At 33.0% G+C, this 21,991-nt stretch overlaps 1 pseudogene; it reads right to left on the reverse strand.

Annotated features, from left to right (window-relative positions):
* Nucleotides 1–463: 463 nt before the first annotated feature.
* LOC124082253 (UDP-glucuronosyltransferase 2B31-like) lies at nucleotides 464–21,720 on the reverse strand (annotated as a pseudogene).
* Nucleotides 21,721–21,991: the final 271 nt, after the last annotated feature.

Raw genomic sequence — 21,991 nt, forward strand, 5'->3', positions numbered from 1 at the left:
AATACTGGTCTCTGAAACCCCAAAAGAAGAGTTAGTTAGGCTTTTTACACAATTGTGATTATTGAGTACTTTATTCAATAAAGTTCAATGTATAAAATTTTGCACCAAAATAAAGTTAAAGGAGGCTGAGAATTTGAGAAACCATATTGATACTATGAGTGAATTCTTATGTGTTATCTTGATGAATAATCAAAATTAAGCTCATCAAGTTTATTGGTATGACTAATAAATTACACTATTAAGTTTCCACATAGCTTCATATAATTTATTCTTCCCCAATGCTTGATTTTTCTTTGACCTGAAATATTTATACTCCCAAACCAGGAATTAAATCTCTGGAACAGAAACTTTGTGTTAATTATGGTAGGTTGTGAAAAATTCTCACAACAGTAGCGACTCTAGCATTGTAACAGCTTTTTGCCGGAGTATACTGGGAGATGCCCTTCTGTCAGAACTCCTGGTTTCAAGCTGAATATACTATTCCCCTTTTCTTTTCTGTTTTAGCTAACTGGCAACAAAACAGACAGTGTTTAGTGATGATGAATGTCACAGTTGCCACACAGGCCAGCAGAAACTCAACCATATCTAAAGGGTAGTACTGAAAGTATGAGAGGTCCTGGGGAGCAACCCAAAGCTTCTTTGTGGTGCCCAACAAACTAGATCCAGAAGACGGCTCAACTGGCTGTGCATGGTGAATTCTTAATAATCTCATAACATTCTCTTTAGCTCTAAAGGACAATCATAAGACAGTAATTTTTGAAGCAAGTTAATTGGTCTAACTTTTCAAGTCTCTATAAGGTTCTTTGAAAGTTTTACAAAAGTGGGTCAAATAAGTGCCATAGGACAGCCTTAAAAGTATTGTTTTTTTCTTGAACTGTTGTCTTGAAAAACTTGGCTTCTAAGTTGGAGATTTATTTATTTATTTACTTCCATTTCAAGATCAAATATTATTAAAACAAAAATGGTGGTTGCAAAGAATGGATTTAAAATAGTACAATCTCTTTAAGTTGAAAATTTCTGGGGGATAAATATTTTTCAACGTTAAAATGGAAGGTCAAATGGAAAACAATTTTTTTCTATTAGACCTGGTGGTAGTAAGCCATTCTCAGTGTAGTAAGTGGAACAGTTATGTGCTATTTGAAAATGATCATCTTGATGTTTTTTGAAGAGGCATTGGTGGTGAAATGGCTTCTAACAATTCTATTTCTGGTCTTCTTTTCTACCTTATGCTGTGTATTTCCACTCAGTAACCTGAAAGATCCTTTTTGATTAAACACATGCCAGCTTCTGATACTAGTGTGATAAAAGTTTTCATATGGCTCCTTATGTAGTTAGATTAATATCCAAATGAGGTTATTTAGTTAAATATTTTCATTTTTTTCCTCTCTTAAATCCTGTGTGCCTGCACAATATATTTTTTTTGTGATTTCAACCTTTTCAAATTTACTAAAAGGTTTTATGTCATAAATACACATTCATCACTTAGGTTGTATTCGTTAGGTTCTACCAATCTTATGTGCACTTGTATTCATTAATTTTTAAAATAATTTCTGTCTTATTAAAAAAGTATTCAAAAATCATTGTATCATGTCAATTGTTTCTGTGTATTTTTTCTTTTTGTTACTTTAGACTTGTTTACTTTGAAAATTATTTAGTAGATTCATAAAACTGAAAATGCTATACATTGGAAAGACATCAAATAATATTACAAAATATTAATATTTAATTTTAGTTGTTATTTTGGATGATAACTATGATATTATTAGAAGTAAAATTGCTTATTTTGATTATGGGTTAAGTAGGATTTTCTTACCTTTTCACTTATAGCCTTCTTGTATACTTAAATTCAGAATGTCTTATAAACAAGGTAAATAGTTTTAAAAAATATGGTCTTACATTCTTTGATAATAATTCCAGTTTTTGTAATTAATGTAAACTTTAATACCTTCACAGTTCAATTCACCATTTTATTTTATATTCATTTCTGTCTTTCTCACATGCATTACATTTCTATGCTATTTTTTTTTTTTTTACCTTTAAAGTACTTTTCCATTGAATTTTATTACTCTTTTTTTTTTTTTTTGCTCATACATTGTTAAAGTATTCCTTTGGGTGATGACTTCCTTATACAGTAAAATTACTGATAGTAATGATGAATGTTGACTTGAATGTAGATGTGTATGGCACTATGCACTTTACCTTGTCACTTCCATTAGAATTTTGGAAATTTTGGTAATTAAAGAAATATTTAACTAAAATTAAACACTTCAATGCTTCAAAGTGCACTATGAAGAAATTGATATATCCATCTGTAGTAGGTAGATCTTTCATTCTGTAATGGAAAAAATATTTTCAAATTAAGTATCTTATAATGGACTTGTGTCCATAATACATACAAACTCCTTGCAATGGAAACATTAGAAGACAGATATCATATTTATTAATGAGTTTAAGAATTTGAATAGACATTTCTCCAAAGAATAAATACACATAACACATAAAAACAAGAAAACATGCTCATAATCTTTAACTATAGATAAATGAAAATTAAGATCACAAGGAAGTGATACCATTTTATAATTACTAGCATAGCTATAATGAGGAGCCCATATGATAGCAAGTTTTAGCAATGATATAGAGAAATGCAAACAGTACTATATTGCTGGTGGGAAAGTAAAATGCTGCCACTAGTTTGGAATACTGATTGGGATTTACTCACTGACATGAAGTTTACACGTGAGGCTGTAATTCCACTCCTCCAAACTATATAGGAGAAATGAAAATGTATGCTTACTCAATTGTATTATATAATATACAAATATATTGATTATATAAGAATATATATATTCTTGTTAATAACAGTCAAAATTGAAAACAACCAAATGTCTGTGATGAAATGAATGGATAAGTAAAATGTAGTATTTCCATACAAAGAACATTATTCAGCAAAAAACAGAATCAAGTAATTATATATGGATAATATGGACAAAATAAAAAAAAAAAAAACATGCTAAGTAAAATAACCTGATTGCAGTCTACTAAATATTGTACAACTAGATTTTCTTGAAATATGCATTAAATAATTATCTATAGACACTTGAATTATATTAGTGGTTGTGGAGAGGTGAGGTTAAGGGAGATTTTTCTTTTTTTTTAAATAAAGAATATGAGGTCTCTTATTTGGTGACAAATTTTCTTAAATTATTTTTTGATGAGGCACTTTTCCCTATGTAAAAATACTTAAACAACTTGACTTTAACAACTTAAACACATAAAAGTTAAGCCATGGAAACTATGTCTCAAATAATCTGTTATAGTTATCATTTATCATTTCTTCTATAAAACTTTAATATCCAGAACATATGAGGAAGTCTATAGTCTCTTTAGGAAAAAATGATTGCTTAAAAATGAATAAATGATCTGAATTTACATTTTTCAAGAAACAGAAATGGGCAAATAGGAAATGAAAACATCCTCCTCATCACTAATCCCTAAAGAAATGCAAAGGTGCCTGAGTCCAGCCCTGGCAGGGGGTCCAGGGGTCCTGAAAAAGGGTGGGGGGAGAGAGGAAAAACAGGTTACAAGTTACAAGCAGCCTCCAGAAAAAAATCTGCTGCCTCTAGAGGGGGCCTTTACTTTTATACCTTTTTTACAGGTTTTTTTTTTTTTTTTTCCAGGTAGTTAATGGATAGCTTCAAAGCCCGAAACTTCTTCGATTTACATAATTTTCAAGAGTTACAATCTTTTTTGACATACATTGATTACTTAAGATATTGAGTGCATTGTTTAAAATATTTTCCTGTAACCTTAGCCAATCATGATTAAGCTTTTACATGTTTACCTCAATCACTAGGTGTTAGACTACGTAGCTAGACTACATGTCTCCCAACCTATTATTCACTTTAAACTTTAAAGCCTACCTATACTTATTTCATCAACCTTTGACTTTAAAGCATACTTATGATTATTGGTAAGCTTTCTTACTTCTAAACTAAAATCCCAGTAAAACACACTTAAAATAGTGAAAGTCTATTACTTAAAAAGCCTACTACTCTGAAGTGCCTCTAAAATATGTCTATGTTAATTTTACATTTTTTATTTTTAATTTCCGAGGTAATTTTCTTTTTTTCCATATGACCTACTTAACTGCTTTCTTACAGAGTTTCCTTGATCCTTGGTCAAAACACACCAATTCTTATGTCTTTGTAATCTTTAACTAAAGAAAAGGCTTTGCACCTCAACCCATTTGTCATTTATATTAACTATGTGTTTTCCATTCTCATCATGAATTCCTGTGTAAGGCAGAGGACGGTTTGTTAGTGGGGGGAATATATGTTGCACAGGTTGTAGCTTTAGAACAGGGGGCTTACTGTAAACTGTTAAGCTTTTCTCAGGAACTTTGATTTGCAATCTTTTTCCCTTGAATTTCTTGAGGAATAACACTATTGTTTGTATCCTGAGAGATATTGAAACACACCTTGTGGCATGTCTTAATTGTATCCTTAGTCTCATTCTGGGAATTTTCCTGCAATCTCAGGCAATGTGTACTTTTATTATTGATTGACATATGCCCTATTATTCATATCATAAGTATCATAAACAAAACACTTAACATTCCCCATGGTTCTGGTTTCCAGATGGTGTGGCCCTGCTGCAGTATCCCCCACACTGTGACCCTGTCAGACAGTGGGTGCAGGAACACCTTCACCACAAATGAAAACAATAACCAAAAGAGATAATCTAACCACAGTTAAGAGGGCAGTAGTCAAAAAGACAAAAAATGACAAATGTTGGTGAGGACGCAAAGTTAGAGGCACTTTTATGGACCACTGCCATAATGTAAATTATTATAGTTGTACCTAATGTGGGATTTGTTGTTACATATTCATTCATGCACACAATACTACAATTTAATTTGGCTAATATCATTCCCCAGTATTTCCCCCTTTCCTCCCCTGTAAGAAGAGTTCTATAAATTATTTTCCATCTTGGAAAAACAACTAATTAAGTCTTTGTTCCATCCAGTTTTTTTTTTTTTTTTTTTTTGAGAGAGAGAGAGAGAGAGAGAGAGAGAGAGAGAATTTTTAATATTTATTTTTTAGTTTTTGGCGGACACAACATCTTTGTTTGTATGTGGTGCTGAGGATCGAACCTGGGCCGCACACATGCCAGGCGAGCGTGCTACCGCTTGAGCCACATCCCCAGCCCCATCCAGTTGTTTAAACATATATCTTGTCAAGCAAAAGAACTGCTCTTAACTTGGTTTCTCTTTTTAAAATCATTTTAAAAATTTCTTTTAATTGGTTATACATGACAGTAGAATGCATTTATGCACTTTGACATATCATACATAGATGGGATATAATTTCTCATTTTTCTGAGTGTACATGTTTCAGAGTCATATTCATCATGTGGTCACATATATACATACAGTAATACTGTCTGTTTCATTCTACTATCTTTCCTAACCCCACATCCCCTCCTCTTCCCTCCTATCACTTCCCTCTACCTAAGCTAATGTAATGCTATTCTTCCCAAGTGCCCCCCCTCTATTGTGAATTAGCATCTGCATATTAGAGAAAACATTTGGCCTTTGGTTTTGTGGGATTGACTTATTTCGCTAAGCATGATATTCTCCAACTCCATTCATTTACTTGCAAATGACATGATTTCACGCTTCTTTAAAGCTAAGTAATATTCCATTGAGTACATATACCACATTTTCTTTTCATGGTGGTTTACAAACTTTATTGTGAATTCAAAGACTATAATTATCTCTATTTAAAGATAAGATTTTGAGACCTTCTGGACATATAAAATACTTTCTATATCATGGGATAGGATCTTATTGTATGTTCCATACAATATTTAGGTGCTTTTTTTTTTTTTTTTTGTCAGGGGGAGTTCCTTGGTACGAAACCAAAGAACACTTTACTACTGAACTTACATCTCCAGTCCTTTCTTTTCTTTTCTTTTCTTTTCTTTCTTTCTTTTTTTTTAATTTTGAGACAGTATCTTACTAAGTTGCACAGGTTGGCCTTAAACTTGCTCTCTTCCTGCCTAGGTGTCCCAAGTTGCTGGAATTACAGGCATGCACCACCATACCCAGTCAATATTTGTTTCTTGATTCCATCTTCAATTCATTTTTATATGTGATATAAGAAAGAATTGATAAAATATTATGTTTCTATTTTTCATATCAATATCTTAGCTGTTAAAATAGTTGGAACTATTTATTTCCTATGAGGAAATAAAATTAAGAAAGGAGAGATCTTATATGTTCCAGAAAGAGCAACATCTACAATATAAGGTAACTTCTATATTATAATTCAGAGGAACTCAACTCAACTTGGCTGGGTCCCACTTGTCAATCTTAATTAAAGAGAAAGAGTCTCTTCTTTAAATTTGTCTTACTAATCAATTACAATGGTACTTTTAATAAAGGAAGTACTCCAGCATACTTAAAAACTATGTAAAAATCTTTTGTCTTTCTACTTAAATATTTTATTGAGTTGCGTAGTTTTAGGTAGGTAGCTAGTTAAGACCATTCAGAACTTCTGAAACAATATTTCCATGGAAAAGTGTCTTGTATATTATGAGGGGTGAACTGTAAATTTCTTTTTTTTTAAATTTTTATTTTTTGATGGACATTTATTTTATTTATACATGGTGCTGAGAATCGAACCCTGTGCCTCATGCATGCTAGGCAAGCGCGCTACCACTGAGCCACAATCCCAGCCCAAACTGTAAATTTCCATGCTGCACAAAGAGCTTGACTAAACCCTGTGCTAAGATGCATGACCAAAGTTTAGCCATAAAGGTGACCACAGCTACCATGCTGAATATTTGTCCAAGAAAATGGGATTCAACCCAAAATATAAAATGTCCAACCCACACTAGTCAAGCCATTTCGGTAAATTTTTCACTTACCCATTCTGTAATTTTCCATTTCAAAAAATCCTCAAGAACCTTTTTGGTCTCCCCCCTTTTCACTTACCTATTGTCTCATTTTGCTTCCTAGTTGTTCTCCCTTTGAAAACCTCAGTTACCTTTAGATAATTGGAGTGGAATTCAGTTAATACAGGAGTGTCTCCTGCTACAAGAATCAGAATAACATTTTCATGCCATTTTTAAGTAGTGTCATGCTCTGCTTTTCTTTGACAAGAACATATGTTATACTCACTTGCATTTTATTGAAATAGTGTTTCTGAAAGCATACAGTAAAAACATCAGATTTATGATCATCTCAGATCAATAGGCTAAGGCTCCAATGAGTCTCATTTAAGTTATGAAATTACACATGTCAGAATTAAAGTAGATTTATTTGAAGATTTTTGAAATTAGATTTTTACATTGCTTAATGCTGAACCAAGAGTTAAACATTTGGGAAATCAAGAAGGCACATGTTTTGGAAAACATAAGTGATAATCTTGTCATCCTTTGGTAGTTGATTGAATTATGTCTAGTGACCTCAGTTCTATTTCCTCTTTCTCTATTTTTCTGTCTTCACAAACTTTTGAATCAAACAAACAACCATTTATAAAAAGAAGTTACAATCACAACCTCAGTTCACAGCAACATTGTCAAATAGGCTTTTTGGCTGTACATTGCTGGTTGTAGCTGGTCGCTTCCTTTGTCAATTCAGAAGACTTTTAGATCAAGGGCCTTTAGAAATAAAATGAGAAATGAACACTATTAGGCACTAAAAGAGGCAATTTTTTTTTTCCTAGAAAACATACAATATATATGCAACTGCATTACAATTGCTTTCATGTTTTGGGGAAGGAAGCACCTAACACCATTGCGAGGAAAGTGAAGGCTACATGGAAGAGGTAATGTGCGACATGAGACTTGAACAAGGAATACAAGATTGGTAGATGGAAAAAATGGACGAGCATATACTGATAAAAGCAGAAACGTGCAAAAACAAAAAAAGGGGGGGTGGGAGGATTCATGTTAAAATGCATTCTTTTTAAAAATATTTTATTTTTTAGTTATAGTCGAACACAATACCTTTATTTTATTTATTTACTTTTATGTGATGCTGAGGATCAAACCCAGGACCTCACACATGCTAGGCGAGCACTCTGCTGTTGAGCCCCAGCCCCAGCCCAAAATGCATTCTTTTAAAGAAATAGCAATGTCATTGAATATTATAGTAGTGTGTACAGGGAAGTGGGGTGAAGTGGTGCCCAAATCAGAGGAAGAAAAAAAGCTTTTCCATAGTGTCAAATATTATGACTTCATGATAAAGATTGTGAATTTTTTCCCCATAGAAAATAGAGTCACAGATAACAAAAAGGGACATCTATTTTTCAGTGGCATTTGAAATACCCCTACAGTACATAGAAGGGGTAGGTATAAGGTTGCAGAACAAGGAGATAGACACTCCAGGAAGTTTTTGGAGAATTCTCTGTGATAAGTAGCTACGTTTAAAATAATGAATTTGGACCCTGGTCCTAGGGAATGTAAATGTGTATTAAAAATCCTAACTCTTATAGTTTATCTTTCCCCTGTCAAACTAGAAAATAATTATAAAACATTTAAATGTTCTTTTTGAATTTTTTTATTAGTAAATATTCAACAAACCATAAGACACGAATATTTAAAGTAAGTTAGTTTGCATAAGTATATTAAGTCTATGAAAGGTTTTTAGAAATGCTCATAAAACTGAATCTAAACAAGTGCCATAGAATAGACACAGAAGGGCCAGTTTGGTAGCACAGGCCTGTATCCCAGCTATTTGGGAGGCTGAGGCAGAATAACAAGTTCAAGGCTAAGCCTGGGCAACTTAGCAAGACATTGTCTCAAAATAAAACAAAAAGGGCTGAGGATGTAGCTTAGTGGTAGAGCACTTTCCTGCCATGAACAAAGGCCTGAATGCAAAGAATAGCCATAGACTTTGTGTGTTTTTTGTTTAGATCATTGTAGAATGTTTAGCTTTTAATTTGGAATTTTCTTATTGACAAATATTTTCCAAAATGAAAATGGAAGGCTGATTGAGAAATCTTTTGCAGCAGAGAAAATGATAATAATTCATTCTAAGCACTATAAATAACATAGTTAAATACAAATGAGATGATCATCTTGAAGTCTTTGAAGAGAAATTATCATAGTGTGTGAAATGACTTTCAATCAGTCTCTGTTTTTACTCTTCTTTTTTTTTTTTTTTTCAGTGCCCTCTACTGTCTGATTTCCACCTAGTAGTCATGCCAGACTGTGACAGCACCTGCCCCCAAATTTTCCCTTATCATCATACTTAGAATCATATCCAGATATATTCTTTGGACTACTGGACCACAAAAGGTCACATACAGGAAACATTTCCTCCTATCATTCTTCTTGTGCATATTCTGTTACAGGAATATTGTTTTCTTTTAGCTTTTCATGAAGTCATCAAACATGTTCTCATCTTGGCACCTTGAACATTCTGTTCCCTCTCCTCTCCTACAGCATACTTCCCTGAAACTTCCCAAAGTTTTGTTTCTTCTACCTTTTAATTGATGCATTTGTCTAAACATTATCTCTCAGAAAGGATAGCACCTCTAGGCAGCTCCTCTGTGTTGTGTGTTTATGTGACCTGTATCCCTAGAATTTTAAAATACATTATATATATTTTTTTAAATAAGAATTTAAATGTGAAATATAACAAAAATGCTGTAAATTTTAAGATGCCATTGTATATACTAGTCAGATCATGATTTTGGATTTCACATCTGCTCAAAAGTACTCCTTCTTTTTGGACTTGTTTAGCATTATTATTCCTTTCCCTAGAGTAAGCACTTTTCTTTTTTTTTTCTTTTATTTTAAATTTTTGTAGTTGTAGACGGACAGCATACATTTATTTTATTTGTTTATTTTTACGTGGTGATGAGGATCGAACCCAGTGCCTCACTTGTCCTAGGCTAGCGCTCTGCCACTGAGCTACAGCCCTAGCCCCAAGTAATCATTTTTCTGACTGCTAATACCATAGATTAGTTCTGCTTGTTTATATATGGGAATAGTATTGTACATGCTCATTTGTGTCTATAATTTGTGTGGCAGTTGTTTAATTCCATTGGTGTATAATATTCCATTATATGTCATTGACACAGATTTTCTCTTCATATTATGATTGATGGATATTTGGGTTGTTAAATTTCACCAATGCTTATATATATTTTTGTATATAGAAAATACATATTCATATAGTTTTCATATTCATATAGTTTTCATATTCATATAGTTCTGTTGCTTATATGCCTGGGAGTGATATTGCTGAGATAAAAATGGAAGTATTATTGTGATTTCTTTGTGGAATCTAAATTATTTAGAAGTATATTACTTAATTTCCCAAACTTAGAGGTTTATTGAGTTAACTTTTCTCTTTACATTTTTGTTTTCTAATTTAATTCCAATATGGCTGGTAAATATATTTTTGAATTCTAATCATTTCTAATTTACTAAGTCAGTTTTATGGCATACCCACACATATCAGGTTACATTTATTAATTATGTTCTTCAAGTATAAATATTATATTCCATTATGTTCTGTGTTATCAATAAAAGTTTTTAAAAGACCTACCATTATGACTATAAATTTGTGCATTTACATATATTGTTATTTAAGATTTTATTAGTAGGTTCAATTTATGTTGAATGACTCATAAATTAAGAAATATTCTTTTTATATTTAGTCAGTTTTGTCTACTCTATTGACATTAATATAGCTACAACAGCTTATTTATTTATTTATTTATTTTGTGGTACTGATTATTGAACTCAGAGGTGCTCTACCACCTAATCCTTTTATATTTTACTTTGAGACAGGGTCTCTTTAAGTGGCTGAGGCTTACCTTGAGCTCACAATCCTCTGTCTCACAAATCACTAAAATTAGAGGCATGTACCACCATGGCCAGCTGCAAAAGCTTGATTGAGACTTGAAATCTTTTATCTCTTTACTTATAGCCTTTCTAGGAAATGCAATTAAGCAAATTTTATAAAAAAGTGTATCCAGTCTGATAATCTTTATCTTTTAATGATCTCATTAATAATTAATAATTAATGTTGATATTGATATATTCATATTTAAATATACCAGTTTATTTCATATTTTCTTTACCATTTTTCCAACTTGCATTATGTTTATTTTTATTTGTTCTCATCTGCTTTTAATTTACTATTACCATTCAAAATTGCTACGAATTTCTTTTTTGATAATACATTGTCAAAGTATCCCTATAGGTGATACCCTCCTTAAATAATGAGTATTGGTAGTCATAATCAATACTGACTTGATGGTAGAAATCTAAGCACTACACATATTATGGAACAATTTTTGTTGTATCAAGGGGAAATTTGATTATAAAATATATTTTATCAAAATTGAAAGTATTTGTTTTCCAGAGTGCACCATTACAAAAGTGATGAAGTTATCTATTCAGAATGGAAGAAAATACATGTAAATCAAATATCTCATGATGGAGATGTCTTCATCATAAAGACTATAAACAGTGTGATATTAAGAAGACAAATAACCTAATTAAGAAAGGATTTAAAGACTAGGATAATTGTTTCTACAAAGAGTAAACATGAATATCTAGTATGCATATGAACAATCATTCATCATTTTAATCAACCTGTGAAATACAAATCAAGATCACAATGAGATGCCACTTCATAACCACTAGGATGCGTGTAATAAAAAGAAGATGGGCCAGGCACTGAGGCACATGGCTGTAATTCCAGCAGCTCAGGAGGCTGAGCCAGGAGGATTTTGAGTTCAAAGCCAGCCTCAGCAACTACGAGATGCTAAGCAACTTAGTGGTCTCTAAAGGACTGGGGATGTGGCTCAATGGCTGGGTGCCCCTGAGTTCAATCCCTGGTACAAAAAGAAAAAAGAAAAATATGATGACAAGTTTAAGCTGTGATGTGGAAAAACTGGAAATCTCCTACACTGCTGCTAGGAATTTAAAATCCTGCCACTTATTTGGCAATCAGTGAAGTGTAAATCAAACAACAATCAATCCACAAGACTGATTTCACAACTCTTTTGTAGGTTTCTACTCAAACTTTGAAAAAACACCAATCTTCAACATGCCAAAAGAGCAGCAACAGCAGCAGCAGCAGCAGCAGCAGCAACAACAACAACAACAACAATGAAAGATGATCTCATTGGATAGAATGGTCATAATCAAAAAGACAAAAAATAACAAATGCTGGAGGAGTAGAAGAGGATGGGGGCCTCTTATAGTCCATTGACAGGAATACAAATTTGTACAGCCACTATGGCAAAGAGAACATGGAATTTCCCCAAATATCTGAAAATAGAACTACCATAGGATTCAGCTTTCGCATTACTGAATACTAACACAATGAAAACGAAATCAGTTTATCAAAGAGGTCCCTGAACTTCCATGTTTACCTGCAGCAATATTCACAACAGTCAAGCTAGTCAGTAGAAGTGTTCATTATTCAATGATGGCAGAAGCAAACATGATATATATCCACACACAGCTGGATTTTAAAAGAATGAAATATTGTCATTTTAACTAACAAGGATGGAAGTGGAAGCCATTATGCTAAATCATATCAACTGGCACCAAAAGAAAAGTACTGCATTTTCTTATTCACATGTGGAAATCTAAAAAGTTGATTTAATAGAAGTAGAGTGTAGAAGAGTAGTAACTAGAGGCCAGGAAGTATAGGAGCAAGAGGGTCTGCAGAAAAATTGAAAAGCACATATCAAGCTCCAGTTAAGTAGAAGGGAATAAGTGCTACTCTTCTGAAGCACAGTAGGTAACTATTGTTTACAATTTCTGATGCATCTTATAAAGAATTAGAAGAATTTGACAGTTCTTAGCAGAAGAAGTTACGAATGTTTAAGAAGATGGAAATAAAAATTTCCCTGATTAGGTCATTCCATATTACATACATATATCAAATTATTCTGCCATACCAAATAAGTATATATGATTTTAAAAAAGGTGGTAGTTTTGGAAATTTTAGGTATCAAATGGAAGTATCTTATTTCTTCAACTGCATTGTTCTTCTCTTCTCTTGTCATATTAGTAAAAACTGTGTTCTTTATATTTAGCTTTACAGTAAAAATTTTTTAGTATCACATTAAATAATGTACTAATAACTAGTACTTTTAATTAAGTAAATTTGTAAGATAATTTGCAATGTAAAATGATTGGTTGAGAATAAAAGCACATTTCAGAGAATTAAATAATTTTAGTTATTAATATTAGACTCAAAAGAAGAATAAATCTTTTTTCATTGTCAAGGGTACCTAATTATAAATATTACTTTACTGAAAAAATTGTTATACTTACGAAGGTTCATTAATGATTGTATTCAATGCATTGAGTAAATCTATACTTGTTATTGTAATAAAATCCAATCTAAGAGCTGCTCCTTTGGCCTTTATGTGCATGACATTATCAGGTTGACCCACAAATAAGGGAATGCCCACCAGAGGGATCCAATGATGGATGGCCTCACAGATGCCATTGGTTTCACCATGAGTTATGAAAGCTTTGGTTTTTGGATGACCTAGGATTGGAACAAATCAAGGGAAATTATTTATGTCAGAAAAAAAGTGTCAAATATATAATATAAAACACTAAAGATAGTTTTCTAGGTAGTAGATTATTACAACTATGATCTATATTGCAATTACTTTCAAATCTTGGGGCAAGAGGCACCTATGTCCACTAGTGAGGTAAGTGAAGACTACATGGAAGAGTTGGTATGTTACGTGAGATCTGTAAAACGAAAACAAGGTTGTCACCTGGGCAAACTAAAGGAGCACATGCTGGGTAGGACAACTATCCTGTCCAAACATAAGAGGGGACCTGGGTTTATGTGTTCAATTAAAACAACAATGACGTCCCAGAGCATGCTATGAAGGTGTTCAGTGTAGCAAGGAGTGGGTTGTTTGTGGTTATGATATCAGAGGTAGCAGTGACTACACTTCCTTAGGAAATATAACTTCATGATTAAGATTTTAAACTTGATTGAGAAGTATTTTTCAGCAGAAAAAAAAAAGACGATCAGAATGTTGTGCCAGAAACTACCTCTGAAGGCTGTACCCTCCAAGTTCAGGACAGGACTCCTGGGATTTTACCTTCTTGGCCACACCACTGAGACATAAAGTTTATTGTGTAGTTTGCTCGGAATAAGTTTGTCTTACTATTTTTCTGCTAAGAACGCTTTGTAAATGTGGTTTGTTATTGTAGCACTTTTTACAATAAAACTGTACTTGAACAGTACCAAACTGTATGAAGTGTGTCCTCCACATGGGTTTTGAATTTCTATGTGGAATTTCGTATTATACAGTGTCCTGTAAATAAAGATTAAATTCTACCCTTTTTTCTTAAAAAAATTTTTTTAAAAATTGTGGTTTTTTTGTTTCTTTTTTTTGTTGTTTTTTTTTTTTTTGTCATGGAACATGTAGTCAGTTGTAATAAAAGACTCAGGGCTATTTTTTATTGGCATTTCAGATAATACTATTGTAGGTCAAAGGTTGGGTGTAAAATTGTAGAAATAGAAGATAAGGGACAATCCAGGAAGTGACTAAAAAATTCTCTGTGAGAAGTAACTATCACTGAAACAAAGATACTTGGATGACTATAAAGAAGGCAAATTTATGTAATAAAATGCCCACAATTTCTCTGTATTCATTTTTCCCCAGGGCTAAAAGGAAATTTTTTAAAATTGAAATTTTTAATTTGAATTTTTCTTAAATTTTCTTAAATGTTCTTAAATTTTCATAATTTTGTTTTACTTAATTATTATCTTTCTGATTGGCTGTTACTCATGTTTCTGAGATTTGTTCTCCTGAGTCTTGCCAAGAAGGTTATTCTGGGGAATCTACTTGCAAAATCAAGCACTGGGTCCTAAGGTATCTGGTTTCTTACCATGAAATCTCCATATAATCTGTTAGGGTAAAGCAAACCTCTTATTAGTTGAGTTAAATTTCAAATTATAGAATGTTAAAGAGATGAAGAAAGAATTCACATACTTAAATACCAAATGAAAGATAGGTGACATCAAGAGAAAATAAATAATGAGAACTATTGAAATGGAGAATGTAAAGGGAGGACATAATTTTCCTGTACTTATTTTTATATTTAATCAAGGTCTTACAAATAGTAGCTTCATATAAGTAGTAGATTAGACAAATGAGTTTATCAAATACTAATATTTAAGAAATTAATAATTATAAACTAGAGCATAATTTGTAAAAAATTACATATTTATTTTGTTTTAGAAATCTGTATTTTATACTAATTCTCATCTGCTAAATTTCATATTAACATTTTCTTGATATGTGAAGATTATTTATAACCACTTATTCCACAGGTTATTAGTGTTTGATCCTTGTATGGTCACAGTTTCTAAATCCATGTTCAGATCTCCATCTTTTCTCTTATATCTTCCTTCTTGAGAAATTAATAGGGCCATGTCCACCAGGACAAACTAAGTCTCCTGGGTTTGGTGGACACCTGGACTCAGGGTTGGTGAGCCCTGGACTTCCTTTCTCTAACTAATATAAGCCCCGTCCAATATTTAGGGGAATAATCAAGGCCAGCATTACATAGGATGATGATGCTGTATGATGCTCTTTAGACTTTTTATTACCTGCTAGTGATATGACACTGATGAACTTACTGTCTAATATTTAACTCCATGCTGATTATGTCTGTAGTGTGTAGTGTCCTCAGAAATTCTGCAAGTAAAAGGAGGAAACGACAGGGCAGAATTTGGAGATTACTGTGTATCTACCTGCAATATTGCACCTGTAAAATATATTTCTTTCTGAGCACAATGTTAATGCCAAAATGTTGTTAATCAAGTATACCCTTCATGCAATTTTAGAACTTGCTGTGTATATTTTTGTTTTAAAGGTGATTTCTGAGAAAAATTTGCACTATCATGACAGTTAACCTTTCACAGTGAAAATTTCTATAATCAGAACATTTACAGAGTTTAAGACAACTAAATGGCTACTTATTCAATAGTTCTCCACCATTAGGGCACTTTGTCTAACCTTTCGTGGAATCTGGACGAGGGCTGATGCAATCACATTGGCCCTTTCTTTAATCATGTTATTGACCATTGACCCCAGAGAAAATACCACAACACCATTCTCTCCAGAGCTCTGGACAAAGTCTTCCATTTCATGTAAAGGAAATAATTTTTTCCATCACAACAGAGCAAAGGCAGAACACAGACTATTGTAAGGTTTGGTGCAACTATTTAAAGAGAGAAATCAAGTATTAACAGGAATTATATTTGGCTCTTTTAAAATTAAGTTAAATATACATAATGTAATAAATAGTTATAACCATTTCTAAAGGTTTAAACTTCTGTAGTATTACACATGCATGTATTTCACATTCTTATGCAAACAATGTCCAGAACACTTTTATTTTTCACACAGGAAATCCAACTTCGTGCTCTTGACAACTCTCTCTGCTTTCTTTCTTGTTGGTATGATTTTAGTACAGACAGTTTTGATCTTTAATGCTATTTAGGGAAACTTTAGATATCCCCAAACCTGCTCCTTGGTGACCTCTCCCTTTCCATCTCCTGTTTCTTCTTCCTTTAACATGTCACTGTTCTCCTCAGGCCCTTGCACCCTTTGCTATGTCTCCTTCAAGGTCCTACCTCCTCCCTCCGTCTGTGCCCAGAGCTGCACTTTTCACTTCCCTCTTTAGCGCCTCTGTTCCTGCAGTGACAGTCACTTGTTCCTCTGCCTCAAGCAAGGGCTCTCAAGGAACTCAGGATCCTCCAAAAGCAACTACTTGAGGTTGAAAGGAAAACAGCTAATTAGACATAAACTGAATATGTTGTCCACTTAGATGGGCTTCAAAGTCACTCAGAGGGCCACAAGATGTCTTGTCTCCCTCACCTAAAATGCAACCTCCCTTAAAATCCTTCTTCACAGATTATTTTAGTTCCATGAAACTTTAACCCATATTGAACAAAAAATTTTACCTTGTTGTATTTTTGTCAGAAACACATTTAACTGAAACATTATGTGGAGATAATAACAGTGAGTTTTGTATTGCCTGATTTGTGGCTAAAATTTTAGAATGAAAGTTAGAGGTTCTCTGTGTCTACATGTTTATTTATTTATGTGTATGTATGCCTGTATGTTACATGTTACATATATATGATAATCTATTTCAACTCACTGTGAGATAAATGAGCACTTACATAAATTAAACATACCTAAGAGTAACAGGAATGTAGAAAAACCCAAATTCTTTCAATATCACATGACTTAGTAAATCTTTGGTAAATGTGACTAGTTGATGTTATTGGTTTACTAAAAACAGATGTTTTTCTCATTTACCAACATAAGTATAATATGAGCTAAATATTTATTCTCCCTGGGTTTACTAGTCACCTATGGTTACAAATAGTTAACAAGGAAATAACTTGAGATGAGGGCTAGTATAGTATTGTTGCTGTTATAGTATGTCTCCCTAAAACCAGTTACCAAAATTTTTTTGTTTATTTGATACCTTAGTGATATACAAATTAAATTAATCATAGATGTTTATTAGATGTGTAGCCCATTTCTAAATAAGACTAACTACTGAAACAATTAAGTATGCATTTATTTAATTTTTACATGTGGATTTTAAGCTTAATTATATTTGGGTGTGTTAAGAAACATAAGAAATTATTGAATGACTAAACAGTCCTGTAAGAAAACATGTGTCACAAAACATTTTCTTGTCAAATGGACTTTAGTCAGATCTTTAACTTCTGCAGTTTCATAAACCTGCTAACCCTAGATGAAGCAGATTTGGGAATGGATGATCTGATAAAGAACAATTATAGTATTTTGTGATGTTCTTGTTTGAGATTTTGCTGGAATTTGATGTTTTAGTTTCATGATTCAAGGCATCCCTTTTTCTTTTGTTTTATGCTATTTTTCTATGTAACAAATTTGTAGTTTACACTTTTGTTAATGGAAATGAAACATTTATTGACTTCTCTTGTTTTAATCTCTGCACAATTTGGAAACAACATTATGAGTGCTCTTTGCATTGAAGTCGAACTTGGCTTTCCAGGCTTCCCAGCTTCAGAAGGCTTTTAGAATTCTAATATGAGATTCCTTTTGAAGAGATCTGGCAAGGCAAACCCCAAAGTCATTATGGTCAATTTCCATTTTTGCTTCACTTGTGAAACTAATCTGACCAATCCAATGAAACAAAGCATATTTTATCAGGAAGTATTACCTTACTTTATTTATCATTGTTCAGAAATGGATTTGAGTAGTTGTAGGTAAATTTTATGTTTCAATGGAATACCATGATACACCGTTTGTGTTGTTTTAACCTGTAAATTGGACTGGGCCATGTTGTGTTTATCCTTACTGAATTTTCAATTCCAGGTTCCTCACCAAACTAAAGTGTCCATTGTTTCTGCTTTCTGTCATGGACCACTGGGAATGATATCCTGACTTCCCAGATGTTTTTTTTTTTTTTTTTTTTTTGGTGACTCTCTAAAGAATTCCCACCAGTTGAAGCTGGCTGGTTTCATGTCTTGCTCTAAGAAATCATCAAGACTGTGATGTTGATGTCTGTGCCATCACTAAAAGCACTTAAATGGAACACTAGGAAATTTGTCAGTTGTGATGTTGGAGTACCATGCCCTATCTTCAAGAAGAATCTTGTGATACCATTTGGCCAGAATATCCTTAACTTCTGATGTTTGTTCTTAGTAATCTTTTATCCACTGACCCTCACCTAGCACTTAGCCTGCTCTTCATCCTTCTTGTTCTCTTTCTGGACCTCCTCTCTTACCCCTTTTATTGACAGTGTCATTTCCCCTTAACATAAATGGAGAAATCTTTTAAAAAATATAATTGAACTGCCCAGAACTTCCAATACTCTTAGGTGTGCTTTGGGAATTGAATATCCACAAATAGTTTCAAAGGTTGGCTTTAAAAACAGATATTTGGATTTAAAATGTTCAATGAGATCAGAAAATACGATGTTACTGCCAGTAAAAGGGTAGACAAAAAGAGTCTCTCAGGGACTGAGGATATAACTCAGTTGGTAGAGTGTTTGTCTTGCTTGCACAAAGCCCTAGGTTTGGTCCCCAGAAACATACACACACACACACACACACACACAAATCTCTTTGAAGTGATCATTTAATAGTGAAAAAAAAATCTGTGCTAGGTATTATAATCATAAAAGTGTGGTATTTGCTAAAAATACATGAGATTCTTAAGGTTTTTCATAAGCCGTATTATCCTAAATACTTATAAATATTTTACAATTGTAAGCTAAAATCAGACTACACATACATGTAGCTCAAATTAATAGATATTCCTCATATATGTAAAATTTATGCTCTTTGTTAATTGTGAAGTATGTATTTCTCCATCTCTTTCTGCCAGTCAGCTAAGGTGTGGAGACCCATGTTCTCTGAGGGAGTCTTCCTGAGATTCCCCTATAGGCTTGGGGTAGATAAGAAATACCTGTGGTCTTTCCTTATTATAATATTTTCAAAAACTTTCTCTTTGTTGTTCATAATTTGTCTTTCAATGTAAAATGTAAGAAAATTGAGAGCAAAGTCTATGCTACTTTGTTTCTCTGCATATCTGGAACTTTCCTATGATACACTCTAGTCAGTTGTTTGAATTATATTTTCACTATAATTTGTCATTATATATGACTAATATTTTTTTATATGTTGAATAATGAAGACTTTCATTTAACTGACCTCATCCTCAAAAGTCCCCCAGGCTTTTCTTTTCTACTGTAATAAAAATGAAATTCACATACTTATGTGGCATAGACACATAAGAATTTCTATCTGCAGGTCTCATTACCCCATTACTATAACTTTTTTTTTCCCACAGAATGAGACATTCTGAGTGAAAACAGAGGATCATTTCTGGTGAAAACGCAAGGACAACAGAACCAACTAAATGGAAACAAGTTTACCTTAGGCAGAGGTTTGGCAGGTCTGCAGTGGAGTCCTCCAATGAAATCAACATTTGGTAGGGTTGGGCGAGGAAATTCCAAATACCAATAGGTTCTAATGAACTAGATATCTGCTTTTGACATTGTCTCTAAAAATGTAGTGGGTAGTCCTGAACAGGAAAAAGAATACAAATCTATAGGACATCAGAAAGTTGTCAGGTGGAAATGCATATGTCTGGTAAGTATCTGAAAGAACTTTTAATAATGAAGCCAAATATGTTTAAAAGTGTGTGCGATTTAATAAAGCTAATGTGTGTGTATACATATTTATGTATATATACTTATTGCTCATATTCATGTGGACATATAAGAAAGACACAATGTGAAAGATGAATAAAGTAACAAAATAATTGACTTTATAAATGAGGAAACTAACCTACCAATATGAAGACAGTTTCCTCAAAGCTACAGAGATGATTGTTCCAGAAATATCTGTAGAGGTTCTCAATCTGTAGTCTATACTCATGAAGACATTCAGTGACATTTAAAATTATTGCTTTTGAAGATGAAACCAAATGGATAATAAAATGGTAATAAATATGTGTGACTGCCTCAGGAAGTCCTCAGTGGTTTATTTTGTGTGTGTGTGTGACTTTCTGTTGTGTCCAAAGATTTCAAACTGACTCTACAATTTAAACTTTTTGTTCATGTTTTGAGTTTAATGTATTATTGTGGTAAAATATTTTAAAAAGATTTTTAAAGTTAATATTTTTTTTAAAGTATCTCTTTATAGTCCTTCTTATTTTTTTTAATATTTATTTTTTAGGTGTAGATGGACACAACACACTGCCTTTATTTTTATGTGGTTCTGAGGATCGAGCCCGGGTCCTGCCCAGGCTAGGCCAGCGCTCTACCTCTGAGCCACAATCCCAGCCCCTAAAGTTAATCTTTTAAAAGATTAACTTATATGATTTCATATTCCTTCAGGCTCACTTTCAAAGACATGGCAAATTTTGGAATTTACATTGCTATTAGAAAACAGGGCTTACCTAAAACTCCACTGTAAAACTGATTCTACTTCTTCTCATTAAATGTTTGGAACCAAAAATCAAAATAAAACACATGCAACATGTCTTTGCTCCATGAATGTCATTTGGTCACTTAATTCTGACAAAATAGGTACATAGGAAGGAGGGAATGAAAGTCCTGCACTATATTTTTCATACGTGTAGCCAGACAATTAGTGAAGAGTGTACATGAATGGTATTTAAAGTAGCTCAGCTAGCAGCTAGCCACAGGGACCAAATGCATCTGCAAGAATGACATCAAACTTGGATCCACGCGTAGTTTTGTCATAAGATTCTTGTTGAAAACTACTTCTTTACAGAGTGTCTCAAAGTACTCAGAATATTCCCACATCATTTCTTGCAACAGTGAAAAGTGTGTCCAAATTGATTTTTTTTGACAGCTCATAAATCACCTTCCTGATTGTTTCAATGAAATAAACCTCTAAGTCATTTCTAGATATTGTTGTAGGGTAAATCTCAAATTTAATAGCAGATCCTTCTTTAACATAATGAAAAATGGAAGCTGAGGGTTTCAGAACAGTCACCTCATAACCCCTCTGGACTAGTTCATCCAATATTGTCTTTATATTGATCCAATGGCTGTATTCCATTGGCCACACAAGCACCTTCCCACAACTTCCAGAACCAAAGTGACTACTCAGCTGTAACAGGAGCAGAACTGCCGTCATTTTCGTAGACATCCTGGTGAGATGCAAGACTTCCTTTCACACTGGATTCCCTCTGCTCTTGCTGATATCCAAGCAGAAATCATTAGTTAAAATATAACTTGTACACACCTAAGTAAATACATACACTAATAGAGTGTCTGACTGCCAAGTGGGAAAAGCAGATGGTAGATGACCTCATGTCCATATGTAGATGTGCCATGATTCCTTTCTGAGTGCTTTCCTGTAGTTAAGAGTTAATGACCTTACATGTAAGTGTCACTTATGTTTTAGTTGACATGTTAGAATAATGTAAGA

This window comes from Marmota monax, unplaced genomic scaffold (assembly GCF_021218885.2).
Source record: "Marmota monax isolate L192 unplaced genomic scaffold, Marmota_monax_Labrador192_F-V1.1 WCK01_AAM20220418_F8-fsc00132, whole genome shotgun sequence".
NCBI lineage: Eukaryota > Metazoa > Chordata > Mammalia > Rodentia > Sciuridae > Marmota > Marmota monax.